This window comes from Salarias fasciatus, chromosome 19 (genome assembly GCF_902148845.1).
Source record: "Salarias fasciatus chromosome 19, fSalaFa1.1, whole genome shotgun sequence".
Classification (NCBI taxonomy): Eukaryota; Metazoa; Chordata; class Actinopteri; order Blenniiformes; family Blenniidae; genus Salarias; species Salarias fasciatus.
The window spans coordinates 2,490,319-2,503,391 of record NC_043763.1 but is presented as its reverse complement, the minus strand read 5'-3'; the positions used below and the strand labels follow the sequence as shown (position 1 = coordinate 2,503,391).

The window sequence follows — 13,073 nt, the reverse complement described above, 5'->3', positions numbered from 1 at the left end:
AATAGAAAGCTGAGAGGAAACGGAGAGTGGAGGGGATATGAAAGCTTCAGCCACACCGAGCACAGAGCACCTCACACACACACATCCTCCTCCATACACACATCCAGTGTGTGTGTCCATGTGTCCATTAGCAGAAAACACTGCGTGTGTGTTCCTGACGGTGGTTTTCTGCTCCTGTGAGGTGCAGTGGATCCACGGCAAAGAGGAGGGAGGCGGGCCGGGTCTCTGGGCGCCACCAGAGGGCAGGGCTGGGGGGGGCGGGGGGGGGGGTTCTCTTATCATGGCAATTAGCGTGAGCTGCAGGAGTAATGGTTCCATGCTGCTGGTCGACAGAGGAAGTCAAACAGAGGCCCAAACTAAAAACTCTCAACACTGTCAGCCAAAATTACTGGATTTATTACACCTAAACTGAGTGAATGAAGCTCTGACTGACTCTGGAAACGCATCTCTAGGTGAAAAAAATGTCCGTCCGTTTCTAGTTCAGCCAGGAATGTTTCATAAATGAAGTTTACAGTGATAAGCTGAGACAGATGCTTTATGCAGAGGGAAAAAACACACCTCACCTCCCCTTTTGTATGAAGCTAAAAACACTTCAAATCACAATTTCTGTTGAATATGTTAGAATTAATCAGAGTAAAAATGATAAAATAAATATCTACACATGCTAATAGGATGTGTTTCTCTGCAGTCTGAATCGTTTCTCTTTGTTTCCCTGCTAAAAACTGAACATCAGAACGTACTGAAAGACCTGTGGAGGCTTCAGAAAAGATCTATTTATAATGACCACAAATTGAAAAAGCACCATGATGCTTTCTGAGCAGCTGGAAGCTTTGACTGCTTGTGGGATTTCAATTCATCAACTTTATTCATTTACTCTATAGAACAATGTGAATCTTCCAATAAAATCCACACCTAGTTATCAAGTCTAAAAGTAAGAGTTTATTTTTGAATGTCTCAGAGAGGAACATGGGGAGCATGTAGGCCACAGAAGAGCGGGAACTTGCCCTCTTATCATGTGTAATCACCTCCTGGCGCCCCGGCGGTTCCCGCCACACTAAATCTTAATTAATCAGCGTGCAGCATCAGAGCTGGTTACTCTGCAGACTGCTGGGGCAGCGCTGACAACTTCATTCATCCAGCTAATCAGGTTCATTTCATGCTAATTAAGTAGCTTAGAAAATAACCTCCCGCACAAACAAAGCCAGCGGAGAGACACAGACGCGTCGGAGAGGGTTTCCTGTGCAGCAGAGTGATCATCAGACGGTCTGATGTGTCCCGCGGCGGCGCCGGGCTGATGGAGACGTTCAGGCTTCACAGGTACATCCAGGAAGTGGTTTATTCTGAATTAAGTAATTCAGAATTATATTCATGATCTTGGTGTTTTCATGAGAAAAACGAAGGATTAACTCCTCTCTGGCGCCGGGGTCTGTGAAGCGTTCTGATTGGACGGGGCGACCGTGACGTACTGACGTCTCCCGGAAGTAAACAGCGTTTTACTCTCTGTATTTCTCGATTAAAGGGATACTTCAACATTTTGGCAAATTTTCTCATTTAGCGCAATTCCTTAGTCATTTCGAACAGCATACTTGCTTTTTTTGTGAGGGCGAGCTGTTGTTTATTCAGAGGTGAGTCGGGGAAGGTTTACGGGACGGACACAATGGAAGTGGATGGTATTTTTGTTCCCCCTCATCAAACTCATCAAATACACAATCCAACAACCCCAAAACACTTTGGTGGACACGTTATAATCCACACATTCACTACGCTGTGGAACACCAACAAATAATATCGTAGCGTTACGACACTGAAGCAAATACTGGGAACTACTTTTTCTTTTGAAATAACTACGCCCAGACGCCATGTTTAGTAAGTAGTTCCGTCTTAGCAATCTTTGCATAAACAACTCAATCTGGTAATTTTGCATTAATATTTCACAGCGTGGTGAATGTGCGGATTATAACGTGTCCACCAAAGTGTTTTTGGGGCTGTTGGTTTGTGTATTTGATGAGTTTGATGAGAGAAACCAAAAATACCATCCACTTCCATTGTGTCCATCCCGAAAACCTTCCCCTACTCACCTCTGAATAAACAACAGCTCGCCCTCACAAAAAAAGTAAGTATGCTGTTCGAAATGACTAAGGAATTGCGCTAAATGGGCCAATTTGCCAAAATGTTGAAGTATCCCTTTAACTTTGACACTACAGCTTTGAAAATGTCCGCATTGTTAAGCGCCCGTCGATCCGCTCGTTTCATTATATCCAATCCTTCTAAAACTGCCGCTAAATAAATCGTCTCCATACGAGTCGAAACGCGGACCGCGGGCCGCCATCTTGGAAAATTGCGTCATCCCGACGGAGCAGAACGACCAGAATGAAGTTGCGCCTAATTAGCATACAATTCCGCTTCCAAATGAGAATAAGCCCACCGGTCTATTCAGTTTTAAACTCAATTCCGAACAAAGTTTCCAGGCGTTTACTTAGTCATTTTAGAGTGGAATTAGGTTTTTTTTTTTTTTTCGGATTTATAGAGGAATGAAAAGTCCCGTGTGAACACACAGACTGGAAGACTGTCTCTGAACCAGTCCGCCCTGTGCTGTCATGTGTTGCCACAATTTTTTTCCCCAAACAGGAAGAGGAATACATAATTATGCTTCCCACACACAGCATATCATGGCAGCAGTACCGTACATACACCCAAAATAACAGCCAGATATTTGCAGAGGAGGAAAGCCGGCCAGTCTGGTTGTAACGTACGGATCTCTGTCAGCTGTCTGGTTTTATCACCTTCACCACGAGGATCCCGGCCTCCTCGCTCCGCCGGCCATTCCGGGGCCAAGCAAAGCCGCGGGCTTTGTAAACTATGGGTGGATGTGTGTGGGTGGGTGTGAGGGTCCAGGCGGCAGCAGGAAGAGGTCTGTCTGAGCGAGTGGATTAGAGGCCGAGCCTCGCAGGCAGATCATTACCTCACTGCAGTCTTAAATCTAAATTAACCAGGACTTAACTCTCGCACAAGACCTCTAATCTGCTCCACGGGGGAAAGTCCTGCTCACAGGCACCGGGAGGGAAGCAGGCCCGGGACTCTAAAAACAGCACCGGGCCAACTTTATGACGGGGAAACAGTGTGAGACCCGGGCCCACAGGCAGCAGTCAGACACACACACTGAAGCCAGACTGTCACCACGTTACACAACACCGCCGCCGAATTACACCGAGAACAGCCGTGAAAAGGAGGAAGAGTTCCTCAAAAAGTTCCCTCTGTATGATCCATTAGTATTTATATCTCAACCTGCCACATCACTTCCATCACTAATTGATTGCCTTAACAAATATAGCGTGGTATCGGGATATAAAATTAATTATTCCAAGAGCGAAGCTTTCCCAATCAATATGACAGATCAGTTCATGAGTAGCTTACCTGTGCAACTCAGGTGGTGTACAGAGGGTTTCAGATTTTTGGGAATCAATATTTGTAACTCATGTGAAAAAGTATTTGAAAAGAATTATATTGCCTTACTTACCAAACGTAAAACAGAATTGCAAAGGTGGATGGACCTCCCCTTATCATTAATCGGTAGGATTAATACAACCAAAATGAATCTTTTACCCAAATTTATTTATTTATTTCGTTGTATTCCATTAAAAGTCCCTATATCCTTCTTTAAAGAATTAGACAAATCAGTAATCTCATTTCTGTGGCATAAAAAAATACCCAGGGTCAAACTCCTTACACTTCAAGGGTGGCCTGAATCTCCCCAATTTTAGACTATATTATTTAGCTGCCCAGTTTCGTGCTCTATGGATGTTGGTCAATTCAAAAACAGATGAAGTAAAGTGGATCCAAATAGAACAATGTGAATTACAGAACACCCCATTATCAAGAATACCATTTTTGGGGTCTAAAAAGAGGCTCAAAATACTCACTAGAAATCCAGTAATTTTGACCACCTTTGAAGCATGGCAACGGTTACATACAATAGTGGGTAAGAACATAAAATTATTGGTGAATTCACCTCTATACAATAATCCAAATGATCCAAAACCCCTTTCTGATGGGATGTTACAAACCTGGGTGAAAAAAGGAATAAAAATTGTTGGTGATCTTTACGTCAATAATAATTTTTCTAGTTTTTCACAATTGTCAGAAATGTATGGATTAGACAATCGCAGCTTCTTTAAGTATTTATTACAAATAAGAAGTTGGATTAACAGTCAATTAAAAGATGCAAACCAGATGAATCTCTATTTGAAAAGTGCCTTTTTGATTTTAGGCGTGATACGTCCAAAGGTTTGATATCTACTGTATATAAAACTGTTATTAATAATCTGCCAGCTTATGATATATATCCAAATAAAGCAAAGTGGGAATCTGATCTCGGGTGTAATTATACAGAGGAGAATTGGAGCAGTTTACTAAAATCAGCACAAACAAAATTGGTGTCCACGAAGCACAGACAGATTCAATTCAGCATTATCCATCGAACTGACTTTACTCCTCATAGACTGAACAAATTAGACAGCAATATTTCTGATCAATGTCAAAGATGCCTAGCGTCCGTCGGAACTCTGTTTCACGTGTTATGGGGTTGTGTCCGCTTGGAACCATACTGGACTCATATCATCACTGTGACCTCTGCAGTTTGTGGACAGACCATAACTGCTGACCCAAAGACTTGGCGGCTCGGGGACGTTGTTCAGTTGAAACACAACTCAAATAAGAAACATTTCATACTGTTAACAGCAACAGCTGCAAAGAAGTGGAAGAGCACAGAACCTCCTCGCCAGAAACACTGTTTGCTGTTGTTGTTCTAGGTATAATTTTATATTGTTGTTTTGTGGAGAGAGATTTTTGTGTGTGTGTGTGTGTATGTGTGTATACAGTTTGTATTGTTCTTTTTTATTTTTTTCTAAAAGTGGAAATTATAAATAAAATGTTAAAAAAAAAAAAAAAAAAAAAAAAGTTCCTTCTGTTAACATGCTCTTATGTCTGCTGCAGAGGAGACGCTGGGTGGGTTAGGTGGTGTCCCAGCAGGAAAACACTCCGTGGCTTCAGCTGCAGACTGACAGGTGCATTATGGGACATTTTTTTAGCTGAAACATACAAATAGAGCTGAAATATTTCTTAGAATTAGAATAAAATAACACATTTATATGTTTTGCTGCACAATAAATATACAGCAATAATCCCAACTGGCCTTAAAAAGCAACAAACCGTGGATATAACACGAGCCAAAACATTAAGACCGGTGAAAAGTGAAGTGAAACAAGTGTCACACTTGTTAGGATCATTTGTGAGACACCAAAAGTAATGTAATAGTTTGATGATTCCCATGTTAAGCACATTTAAACTAGTTTTATTATTATTATCCTGCTGCTAACATTAAAATCTGTTCGGATAGTAAAAGGCTACAATCATACAATATTGCCGAACAGCTGCCGAACAGGACAAGGAAAAAAACAAAACAAAAAAAAAACTAGTTATTATTCCAAATCACTGTGGAACTTGACTGGATTTAAGATAAAAATATCAAATGGAGACACGTTGACTAAAATTATAGATAAATAATTGGTTATGTTCATTAAAACATCGTCCATATTTCTGATAAATCCTTCTGGTAGATATGCTCAGTCTCAATGTGGCATTCTGGGTGATGATTCAATGATGTTAAAAGATGTTTTCAAGTGAAAACGGAAAGCTTTTTATGCGTTTCGGGAGTCTGTTGACATGATAGCAGTGAAAACGCAACTTTTAGAAAACACTGAGGCTCCGCCTGCAAGCGGACGGCAGAAGAACTGCTGCTGCTGCTGCGCACCACGGCCGAAGTAAAGCGTTCTTCTGCACACATGCGGGTTGAAGGGAAAATGCAAAAATAATGTGTTTCCACTGGAAGCGTCGGCTGAGACGCTCTGAAGCTCTGAAGCATTCAGTGAAATCAACCCCAACTGAATATATTCTAATTTTAAAGGTGAAGTTCAAAATATGACAGTTTCTGTGTGGAGTAAAAAACACATTATTAACTAAAAACTGTCACTGCAGGGTGGGAATTTGTACCTGCCAGTAAATACTCTCCTCCAGAGGAGGAAATATCCAGTAAATCAGCAACATGCAGCATCTTCTGGAGTCATGACCTACATTTATAATTCTACAGCCAGTAAGAACATGTGCAGGGCTCTCAGAGGGATACGAGGACTGAGCTAAAGAATATGGCTTAATATTTATGATAAAACCAGAATAACGTGGTTTTAATGACATCGCCTGCCTTAATGCACCGCTGCTCCAGTAACAGCCACAACAGCGACATTCAAGTTCCTGTAATCTATAGGCTGAGAGCCTGAAAAGCCAGAAAAGCCCTGCTCCATCTGAGTCCGCCCTCTGCACCGGACCTGGCCGCGTTTATCCAACCCGCCGACGCGCAGCTCCTGCAGGACAGACCACAATTAAGCCCCGGAGAGGAGGCCGAGCGAGAGGGGAGCACCGCCTCTTAATGGCATTAATGCAAACCGCATTAATGTGCTTATGTTCTTAGCAAAATGTCCCAGTTGTTGTTTGCAAAAAGCTGAGTCTCATGCTCCCGTGTTTCGGCTGGCGGCCGTTCATCACGGCCACCATCGAAATCCACATTCTGAGATCAGCTGGAGATGAAACTGAAACTAGAGTCGAGTGTATTTCACGGTCCTGTGCTTACATTTATGCAAATTGATGTAGAACTGAGATCGATCGAAGCAGTATGAGAGTTACTGAGGACCTGCTTGACTCACCGCCGTCTGGAAGTTTCCTAAAGTTGCCTGAGGCTACGTTTACACGACGACGTTTCCTACTCTGGGCTCTGTTTACACGACAAAACCACTGAAAAGGCGTTTTGAAAACACTCGGGCTGAAACGCTGCTACCTCCCCTGCACACCACCGCAGTAAACCGCTCCTCTGTATGTTCTCATTACTAAAACAACCAAAAGCACCCTCTAGTGGTTCAACGTGAAAACTACACTGTTTTCAAAACGTTTCCGTGCAAACACAAAACGTTTCTGGAACAAAAACGCAAAAAACGAAGCTTTTTAACTTGAAACGCTGTTGTCTGAACGTCAGCTAAATTACTAAATTCCTACAATAAGGTCAAAGCCTTCATTTTGTAAAAAACTCTGCAGTTCGAGCCACTGCATCGATCTGATGGAGGAATCAAACATCTCTGCTGTTTTGCTCCTCCACGTTTTGGAGCAGTTATTAAAGATATTAAATTCAAGTTAAAGTAATAGAAAAATTATTTAGGGTCTATTTTTTTGTATTTTTGATAAATTTAACAGCAGATTATTTGAAACTGAGTTTATTTAGAATCTGTTCACACTCTCTCAGTCCTGGTAGGAGGGAAGGGAATGGATGGAGCTCTTTGATTCTTCCCATGTGGGACGGCAGCAGCGTCCAGACCTCCCTCCATCCTCCATCCTCCGTCCTCCGTCCTCCGTCGCCCCGGCAGGAATAAAGGAGGGAGAAAAGAGAAGGTCACTGGCCCGAAAGGCTGCAGCTGTAGCCGGAAGCCACGCCGCCTCCCATACATGTGTGAATTAAAGATGTATGGAGGCTTTACAGAGCGCCGCTATTCAGGGACGCTCGACCTGCAGCTGCAGAGCCCGGAGTATAGAAGAGACCGCAACGCAGGGGAACGAGTCACGGTAGAAAAATGATAAAAAACAGTTTCATCAAACAGCAGAAAAGCAAGTTATATCATTGAAGCTTCTTTTTTTCTACCAAAGATAATAAAAGTGCTTTTTTATTCACACTTTCTGCAGCTAAAACAAGTGATGCATGGATGCAATAAATAATCCCAAATAACCTCAATTCTCTGCATTTGTGAAAGCCAGATTAAGATTGCAGATTAGTATTTTCCCACTGATTAAAACACAGCGCACAAAGATCTGTGTGTGCGCTGCAGCAGAATCACAACGCTTTCTTTACACACGACGATCGAATGAAACGAAATATCAGCAGAATTGTGACAGTGCACGCCTGATTCCTCCTCCTCGCATTAACAGAAACACCAGAACCCCGATCGATGGCGTTAACCTGGAAACGAACCATCCCGGGACTGTATTTACAGCCGTCTGACTCTCCAGCGGTCCAGCAGTCAGTCACACCCCGATCGCGATGGTTTGGTGTAAAGTGCTCCCACGGCAGGAGGGGAACCTCCGAGGCCACAGAACAACACTTCCCATCACTGAGGAGGTTAACAGGCTGCGGCAGCAACAATAAAGAACCTTTAATAACCGCAAACATCAGTTCAGTCAGGAATTTAATGGGTTTCTGCAGCTTTTATCATCCAACCGTCTCTTTAAACCTCTAATAAACCACATTCAGGGGGAGTAACCGACGCTGGGACCTCAGTATTCAGTTATATATTAGCAGATTTTAACACCAGAGAGTTTATGTCCTCAAATAGTACCTGACATTTTCAGGTCCTGAATTCCTCCTATAAAGAGTTAAACCCCCCCTTTTCCTTTCATCTGGAAGAGTTCTTGCCTTTTCTGTCTGCTTCCTGCAGCCTTTGACATTTAGTGTCACTCTGACATCTCCACATGGAGGAAATCATTAAACACACACACACACTGGCAGTGTCAGTACAGACCTGGCGGCGATGTGGCTGTAGAACAGTCCCGAGTCGCTGACGCTCTGAGGGAGGCAGTACCGCAGCACCTGGACACGGTGCACGTCCATCGCTGCTGGCCGGACGGTCCCGACAGCGACGGAGCTTCACGCCTCGAACTCCCCCCTGCCCTGCTCCATTACCTTAAAACTACCACTCATTAAAAGCAGCTTAATCCTCCCGCTGAAAGCTCGCATAAATAACAGAGAGGAGCGGCGAAAACGTCCCGTCAGGAACGATTTGAAAAGAGGCGAAATCATCCAGGAGGAGCGATATCATCCATCCATCCATCCAACCGGCAACAAAGAGATGAGCGCCAGACGGACCGGCAGAGATGAAGTCATTGACCAACCAGTGGTCTGAATGCGTAATCAGTGTGTGTGTGTGTGTGTGTGTGTGTGTGTGTGTGTGTGTGTGTGTGTGTGTGTGTGTGTGTGTGTGTGTGAGATTGAGCTATTGTCAGAGGGTTAACCCAGGGGAGATTACCTCATATCCGTCTGACCGCCCCCCTCCTCCCTCCTCCAGACTCCAGTTTAGTGTGTTTGTGTTGGGGGTTGCTGCTGCCCCCCCTCCACCCCCCCTCACCCCCCTCCACCCAGCTGTTGCCATGGCGACACAGCATCAAGCCCAAATGAACTACCAGCAGTCCATACTGTGGACACATCGGCTCCTATTGACTGGGATGGCCTCCACACACACACACACACACACACACACACACACACACACACACACACTAGCTGGAGGACGTGTGTGTGTGTGTTTACTGTCCCGCTGAGTGACTCACTCACTCCGACGCTCGATGTGAGTTTGACGCACGGCGGCCGGAGCGGCGGGAGGCGTCCGCTTTGTTCAACCGGCGAGTCGCTTGTAGTGAAACTGAGATCGGAACAATGAAACACAAAGTGGAAATGTGTAGAAAAAAAAAAAAAAAGAAATATAAAAATCCTCCTTCAAACCACCGTACTTCCAGTGATTAAGAAATTGAACAATATACAAACCCGAAAGTCTCCATTTAGAGCCAATGGAAACAATAACACGAAAAACTGGATACAACATAATCCAGGAAGGAAATTCATCCGTCAACCGTCGATACCTGCTGTATCATGAATGATGAGGAGAGGGAATAAGTTCACAGTAACTGGAGCACGGATGGCTGCTCTGCTCTGCAACAACCTCCTTTAACAAAGCGTCAAACTGCTACAAAACACAACCGGAGACGAAAAGTGAAGTCTCGTTTTACTGTAGTGTTTCAACAAATCAAGAAATAGAGTGAAACTCAGTAGTTAGCAGTAATTCACTGCCTGTGCCGTCAGCACGTTTTGAGTTTTTGAAGCTTTTGGGCGCTGCAGGTCGTCCAGGAGCCGCTAAAGCCCCGAGGCTGCGGCAGCGTAACAGCAGCTCGCTGTGGACTGATCACTGTTATTACCTCCTTCACCTCAGTGTTCACTCATGACTGCCGTCGCAGGTTAACGGCGGCGGAGCCGTTCGCCGAGCTCCCCGCCGCGACCGCCGCCTGGGCTTTCAGACGGGTCTCCAGAGTTAAAACGGCAGATTTGATTTTACTACGAAGCCAGAGCGTTTTCTGAAAGGAGCACTTTAAGGAATCAGGGCATCTTCGAAAAGTTCAACCATTTTCAAAAAGTTGTGTTTTCAGTGGCACTGAGTGCAGGTGTTGTGTAAACAGCTCCCAAAAACACAACAAAGGTTTTGCATTTCCATCTAGAAACCCTGAAAGCCCCCGTGTGGGAAGTGTGACCTTTGCCCCCTCAGAGCCTTCATTCAAACCAGGCAAGAAAAAACAGGGACTCCCGCTGCCTTGCCTTTAGGTCCTAGTGGGGGTAGAACTCGTCACACACACGACACACACACTGACATGATCACAGTTTAAGGATGACAGCGTATATGTGACCTCTGACCTCTCCGGTCGACTGGCCTCATGTACCAGCGGTGACGGAGTCACCCGGCCGAGAGGCGGGAGCTGGTCAGCGTCCCGCTGAGTTCTCTGAGCGACGGAGCCGCCGCCGCCGCCGCCGGGTGTGTGTGTGTCGCCGGCGGCCACACACACACACGAGGCGGCGGCAGGACGGGTAAACGCCAACAAGCTCGATCTGTGACAGACGAGGCTGCGTCCTGCCCTGAGGGGGGAGGAGGAGGAGGAGGAGGAGGAGGAGGAGGAGGAGGCCCCGCCCGCTCGCTAGCATTTGTGAACCGCTAACCGCTCGGGGCTGGAGCGCACGTGGAGGGTGGCACCGGCTGCTGGCGTGGGTTCATGACCCGGTTCCTCTCGTCATGGAGGTGTGGAGCAGAAACTGCAGATCTGGAGGATAAATAAATAATCCTGTTTTCAGGATGGAGGTCGTCTTTAAACTGGTCTCAGGCTGGTTTTCTGTATTTTTCTCATATGAACCATAAAGCCTCATAAAGCTCTGACTTCTGAACACATTTCTTCAGAGCAGAGGACCCAGCATGCCCCTGGGACGAGACGTCAAACAGACATTCTGATCACACACAGCCGCAACAAACAGAACCTTTAAAGATTTAAATTTAGAGGTTATTATGGTATTTTTTTCCTCCTGGTCCAGCCCACTCAAGATGAACCTGGCCTGTTTGTGGCTCGTCCTGTATGTGTCACTCTCTGCTGAAGCGGTACGATGAACTGACCGCTGCTCTTTACAGTCTAATAAATGTAGCTGTGACTGATGTTGTGAGAAAAGTACTTCTTCGTAAATATTTCTGACAGTTCAGAAAAATCTACTGGTAGTTTTCTGATGAGTGAGACGCAGCTTGTGCGACGGAGTCAGTTAAAAGAGTAAATAATTTTAAAAAATGTAATCAAAAAGGACATAAGGAAAAAGTACATTATTTCGTCTGTTATTTCAACACTCATCACACATAACACCAAATGAGTGTGTTTAAATTTAAATGCACAGTCAAGCATTTATTTGGTTTAAAAAAAACAAGAAAAATTTTTTACTATTTTGAGATACTGTGTTTCTATTTCCATATAAAATGGTAAAATGATGAAGAAAAAAATGAAAAAGGAAGGGAATATTTCCATTTATGTAAAAAAATTGAAAAGACAAATTAAAGTTCACAAAAATATTACTTCCATATGTGTGATAAAAATAGACACACTCAAAAAAACATATAACCATACATAATACTCTATATAAACTCATCAGTCAAAATGTTTGCAGAAACAGTGAGGATGAATCTGGAATCTTCCTCTTTGTGTTTCTGAATCAAAGGGAATAATTTGGCGCTCGGCGCCGTGACCCCGATACTGGCATCTCTAATTCAGCGCACCCTCCTTCGCTGCCAGCCGGCCTCCGGCTTACTGTCACCCGAACGTACAGTACAATACGGAGAGCAACCCCCACTTCAGCGCCGCCCCTCCCCCATCACTCCTCCTCCTCCTCCACCTTCCTCCGTGATCTCCGCTTCTCCTTGTGCCACTAATCCTGATCCTTAAAGGGGAAACGCCGCTTCCGCTCAGAGGAAAAAGACAAACGGAGGAACGGAGACGCCGCAGGACTGAGCCCCAGTGTGTGTGTGTTTGAGAGAGAGTGTGTGTGTTTGGTGCAGCTCTGCCCTGAAACGAGCAGAAGAAGAAGAACGGAGGGAGAGAGAGAAGCACACACTTCTTACATAACACTGTTCCAGGCCTGTAATTTGAACACATAAATAAAAGGCGCGGTGTGAGTTGTGTGTGATGTGCAGTAGATTAGTGGAGTGTGTGTGTGAGTGTGTGTGTGTGTGTGTGTGTGTGTGGCTTCTGTTTCCACATCTGTATTCCAGCTCCAGATCCTCACTGTAATCTGCAGAGAAACCCGTCCATCCAGCCATCATCTGGCTCCTGATAGTCCCACTCTTTCAGAGATTATCCCCTTCTTCCTGCCTCTCGTTTCCACACACACACACACACTCAGACACACACACACACACACACACATGCAACAAATCAGCTGGGATCAGTGGAGTGAACGAGGGAGAGCAGCTGAGCGGACAAACTGACAGGCAGCAGCTCATTCCTTCTTCCCAGGGAAGAAAAAACAGAAAGAAAGAGGGAAAAAAAAAAAGAAAACAGGAGGGAAGAAGGATTTCTGGAGGGTGAACCAATCCCACTCCTCCGCAAACAGCTGGCCTCAGACAGAACGCAGGCTGGGGAGTCAGCGGCTCCTCCAGGAGCTCCTTCCACGTCTCCTCCCGGCCAGCTGCACGAAGCGCCGCCGCCGGCCGGAGCGCCGCCGCCGTCCGGAGCGCCGCCGGCGTCCGGAGCGCCGGGCGTCTCAGCCCTGCAGACGCTGCTCCAGGAGCCGGAGAGGCTCTGCGGTCTGGAGGCCCAGCCAGGCTTTAACCGCAAACACGAAGCCACAGCGTCGCCCCGCACTCCCACACCGAAAACACACAAAGAGAGGTGATGGCAACGCCGCCGCCGCC

The 13,073-nt window shown here is 45.5% G+C and overlaps 1 protein-coding gene across 2 annotated transcripts in view; it reads right to left on the bottom strand.

Annotated features, from left to right (window-relative positions):
* evla (Enah/Vasp-like a) overlaps positions 1-13,073 on the bottom strand; it is a 32,457-nt gene that overhangs the window by 16,045 nt on the left and 3,339 nt on the right. The gene's annotated exons all lie outside the window — the stretch shown is intronic.